Here is a 5,752-nt window from a genome sequence, read left to right as displayed (position 1 = left end):
ACAGTGTGGAAAAGCTTTCACACACAGGGCCAGACTTACTGCACATCAGAGAATCCACACTGCAGAGAAACCTGATGAACGTAATCAATGCAGAAAGGCTTTTAGAAGTACCTCTGACGTTGCTGTACATTAGAGAATCCATACTGGAGAGAAACCTTATGAATGTGAACAGTGTATGAACGCTTTCACAAAGAAGCCCTATCTTACTACACATCAGAGAATCCACACTGGAGAGAAACCTTCTGAATGTAAACAGTGTGGAAAGGCCTTCACACAGAGCTCTGATCTTGCTGCACATCAGAGAATCCACACTGGAAAGAAAATTTATGAATGCCATCAATGTGGAAATGCTTTCAGTTGTAGCTTGAAGCTTACTCAACATCAGAAAATCCATTCAAGAGAAACCTTATGAATGTAGTCAGTGTGGAAAGATTTCCAGATGTAATTCTGGTCTTGTTAAACATCAGAAAATCCACACTGGAGATGACTGTGTTCAAAGTGAAAAGGCATTCAAACATTACTGTGACCTTGCTGTACATGAGACAATCCACACTGGAGAGAAATCTTAGGAGAGTCTAGAATGTGGTAAACCTTTTATTGCATGCTCTTCCCTGACTAAACATCAGAGCATATTTACTAGAGAATAAATCTCATTAATATGATCAACATGGAAAATCATTCAGGCTAAAGGCATCTCTTATTTCTCACCAGAATTGACAGGAGATACAAATCCTGTCCCTGTCATGAATGTGGAAAGGCATCCAAATGGAGTACAGCGCTCATTAGACATCACAGAATTCTTCTTGGGAACAAGCCCTATAGGGACTAAGGCAGAGACCATCTCTTCTTTTACATCATACTTCATCCTGTAGAGAACACTTAAGAAGGTGCTCAATGAGCTCCTGCTTTTCCCTGGAAGATTGAGATCACTAGACAACACAATTTTAGCTATTGACAGAAGCTTTATGAAAGCAAGGATTGTGGGAAGGCTTTCACCTGGACCTCATCCACGCATCTACATTTGAAAAATCTTGCTGCAGATAAAATTTATTGATGTAATTACTGAGAGAAGGCCTCTTCCTGCAGCACAGGCCCCAGGGTAGAAATACCAGCTAAGGCAGTGATTGACCCCCAGGGCCGTCATCCCAGTTGGGGCTACATGAGACACCAGCTCAGAGCCTGTGGCTCTGGGAGCAGCTACCCCTGAGTCCTCCAGCCTAGTCTAAACGTTTGAAACTTACCTTCTTAAACTTCCTGGAGGCATGATGACCAGGTAAACCAGCTCCCATCCCTCCCTTCTTCAACCAGATAATACACCCATGACAGAAGCCCTGAAACAGAGGAGCCAGAAGTGGGGCTTCAATAGCCTTCTAGCAAGAGAAGTTGGGGAGAGGGCCCTTCTTGTAGTGGTAGAAAGAGACTAGTGCAGGAAGAGGGTGTCCCAGTAGGCCCCCACCTTAGCAGAACAGCAGGACGTCCTGAGCCCCAGGGGGGTGGAGCTAGCAAATTTCAAAACCAGGACCCCAGATTTGCCTTTGCATAGTCAGGGAAAGTGGCAGATGACAGCTGAGACCACTCATGCTATAGAGCAGCCACAGGGGAAGTGGAGACTTCCAGCAGCCCTACCACCCCTCCCCCACACCTAATGAAACCAGAAGCGACAGCACACAAAACCAGTGAGTGTCAGAAGGAGAGATCCTCTTTAGAAGCCAGGGGGAAAAAGCAAACACCATGAAAAAACAGACTAGAAAGCAAAGACTATTAATTCCTGTTATTGAGACAGGAAAGATCAAAATACCAATTCAGAAGAGGACACCTTAGACACTATACAGACATCTAAAACTTCAAAAGGGAATGTGAACTGGTCTCCAGCCCAAAAAACCTTTCTGGAACAACTCAAGGAGGACTTTAATAACCAAATTAGAGGGTTAGAAGGGAAAATGGAAAAAAAATTCACTGATGAAAACATCTTTAAAAAGTAAAATTGGCGAAATGGTTAAGGAGATTCAGAATATAAGTGGAGAAAATGTCTCAATGAAAAGTAAAATTAACCAAATGGAATAGGAAGTAGAGAAGCTAAGTGAGGAAAACAATACATTAAAAATTAAAATTGGGCTAATGACTCTGAGACATCAAGAATCAGTCAAAATCTAAAGAATGAAAAAATAGACGAAAACGTGAAATATCTGATTGGAAAAACAACTGACCTGGAAAATAGATCCAGGAGAGATAATTTAAGACTTATTGGCCTATGAAGGCTGTAACTTCCCCATTTCTTATAGCACAGTAGTATTCCATTACATTCATATACCACAACTTGTTCAGCCATTCCCCAATTGATGGGCATCCCCTTGTCTTCCAATTCTTTGCTACTACAAAAAGAGCCTCTACAAATAATTTTGTACCTATGGGTCGTTTTCCCATTTTTGTGATCTCTTTGGGATACATCCATGGCAGTGGTATTGGTGGGTCAAAGGGTATGAACATTTTTATAGCCCTTTGGGCATAGTTCCAAAGTGCTCTTCAGAATGGGGTGTCATTAGAGAGGGCAAATTGAAGAAGATGGTGGTCAAAAGCAAAACTTGAGGTATGGAAGGGAGAAATAAAAGCATAGACAGAGGGAAATAGGATGCAGAAAAAAGATGCAGGTAGTAATCATAACTGAATGTGAATGGGATCAAAGGAGATCAATGGATTGGGCATGCAACTGAAAAAGCTAGAAAAAGAACAAATTGAATATCCCCAATTAAATACCAAATTGGAAATACTGAAAATCAAAGGAGAGATTAATAAAATTGAAATCAAGAAAACTATCAAATTAATAAATAAAACCAAGAGCTGGTTTTATGAAAAAACCAATAAAATTGATAAACCTATAGTCAATTTGATTAAAAAAAAGATCAAATTACCAGTATCAAAAATGAAAAGAGTGAATTCGCCACCAAATGAAGAGGAAATTAAAACAATAATTAGGAATTATTTTGCCCAATTGTATGCCCATAAATTTGACAACCTTAGGGATAGGGATGAATCTCTACAAAAATATAAATTGCCCAGGTTAACAGAAAAGGAAGTAAAATTGCTAAATAACCCCATCTCAGAAAAAGAAATTATGCAAGCCATCAATGCACTCCCTAGGAAAAAATCTCCAGGGCCAGGTGGTTTTACATGTGAATTTTATCAGATATGTAAAGAACAGTTAATTCCTATACTTTATAGACTATTTGGGAAAATAGATGAAGAAGGAGTCCTACCAAATTCTTTTTATGACACAAATATGGTACTAATACCCAAACCAGGAAGAGCCAAAACAGAAAGAATTATAGACCAATTTCCTCAATGAATATTGATGCAAAAACTTTAAATAAAATATTAGCACAAAGCTTGCAACAACTTGTTATGGGAATAATACACTACGACCAGGTAGGATTCATGCCAGGAATGCAAGGCTAGTTCAACATTAGGAAAACTATCAGCATAATTGATCATATCAATGACAAAACTAGCAGAAACCATATGATCATTTCAATACATGCAGGAAAAGCCTTTCACAAAGTACAACACCCATTCCTCTTAAAAACACTAGAAAGCATAGGAATAAATGGAGCCTTCCTTAAAATTATAAATAGCATCTACCTAAAACCATCAACAAACATTATTTATAATGGGGATAAGCTAAATGCATTCCCAATAAGATCAGGGGTGAAACAAGGATGTCCATTATCACCCCTACTATTCAATTTGGTGCTAGAAACATTAGCTGTAGCAATAAGAGAAGAAAAAGAAATAGAAGGAATTAGAATAGGCAAAGAAGAAACTAAGTTATCATTTTTTTTGCAGATGATATGATGATTTACTTAGAGAATCAAGTGAAAAACTTGAAATAATAAACAACTTTGGCAAAGCTGCAGGATATAAAATAAACCCACATAAATGCTTGGCATTCCTATACATTACTATCAAAGCCCAACAGGAAGAGATAGGAAGAGAAATTCCATTCAAATTTACTGTAGACACTATAAAATATTTGGGAGTCTATCTGCCAAGACAAAGCCAGTGCTTATATGAACATAATTATGAAACAGTTTTCATGTGAGTAAAGTCAGATCTGAATAAGTGGAAAAATATCAGTCACTCATGGTTAGGCCAAGCTAATATAATAAAAATTACAAGTTCATCTAAATTAATTTATTGATTCAGTACCATACCACGCAAACTACCAAAAATTTATTTTACAGAGCTGGATAAAATAACAAAATTCATCTGGAAGAACAAGAGGTTTAGAATATCTAGGGTATTAATGAAAAGAAATGCTAGGGATGGTGGCCTAGCCATACCAGATATTAAACTGTACTATAAAGCTGCAGTCATCAAAACTACCTGGTACTGGCTAAGAAACAGTCAGTGGAATAAAACAGGTACACAAGATGAGGTAGTCAACAACTATAGCAATCTACTCTTTGATAAACCCAAAGAATCCACCTTCTGGGCTAAGAATTCACTATTTCACAAAAACCGCTGTGACAATTGGAAAACGGTATGGCAGAAAGTGGGCATAGACCAATATCTTACACCATATACCAAAATACGGTCAAAATGAGTTCATGATTTAGGAATAAAGGCTGATAGTATAAGCAATTTGGGAGAGTAAGGAATAGTTTACTTGTCAGATTTATGTGAAATGGAAGATTTCATGACCCAACAAGACATAGCATTACAAAATGCAAATTGGATAATTTTGACTATGTTAAATTGAAATGTTTTTGCATAAACAAAGCCAATGCAACAAACATTAGGAGGGAAGCAGAAAACTGGGAGAAAATCTTTACAACCAGTGTCTCTGATAAAGGCCTCATCTTTAAAATATACAGGGAACTGACTCAAATTTATAGGAATACAAGTCATTCCCCAATTGAGAAATGGTCAAAGGATATGGACAGGCAGTTTTCAGAGGAAGAAATTAAAGATATCTGTAGGCATATGAAAAAATGCTCTAAATCACGATTGGTTAGAAAAGTGCAAATCAAAACAGCTCTTAGGTACCACATCTCTCCTGTCAGATTGGCTAACATGACAAAACAGGAAAATGATAACTGCTGGAGAGGCTGTGTGAAAATTGGAACACTGTTACATTGCTGGTGGAGTTGTGAACTGATCCAGCCATTCTGGAGAGCAATTTGGAACTATGCCCAAAGCGCTATAAAAATGTTTATACCCTTTGACCCAGCAATACCACTTCTAGGGCTGTATCCCAAAGCAATCACACAAATGGGAAAAGGATCCATATGTACAAAAATATTTATAATGGCTCTTTTTGCAGTAGCAAATAATTGGAAATCAAGGGGATGCCCATCAATTGGCGAATGGCTGAACAAGTTGTGGTATATGAAGGTAATGGAATACTGTTGTACGATAAGAAATGAGGAGCAGACAGACTTCATAATAAGATGGAGAAACCTACATGATATAATGCTGAGAGAGCGGAGAAGAACCAGAAGAACATTGTACACAAACGCAGATATATGGATTCTGTGATGACTAACCCTGATAGACTTTGCTCTTCTCAACAATACAAGGTGCAAAAAGGGCTCCAAAGGACTCATGATGGAGAGAGCTATCTACATCCAGAGAAAGAAAAATGGAGTCTGAAAGCAGATTGAGGCAAACTATTTGCTCTTTTTTTTTTCCTCCTCCTTTTTGGTTTTGTTTCTTCTTTCTCCTGATTCATTCCATTGGTCATAATTCTTCTTTA

The sequence above is a fragment of the Trichosurus vulpecula genome, chromosome 2, assembly GCF_011100635.1.
Source record: "Trichosurus vulpecula isolate mTriVul1 chromosome 2, mTriVul1.pri, whole genome shotgun sequence".
Lineage (NCBI taxonomy): Eukaryota > Metazoa > Chordata > Mammalia > Diprotodontia > Phalangeridae > Trichosurus > Trichosurus vulpecula.
The sequence above is the reverse complement of the archived record's forward strand: the minus strand, read 5'-3'. Positions refer to the sequence as shown.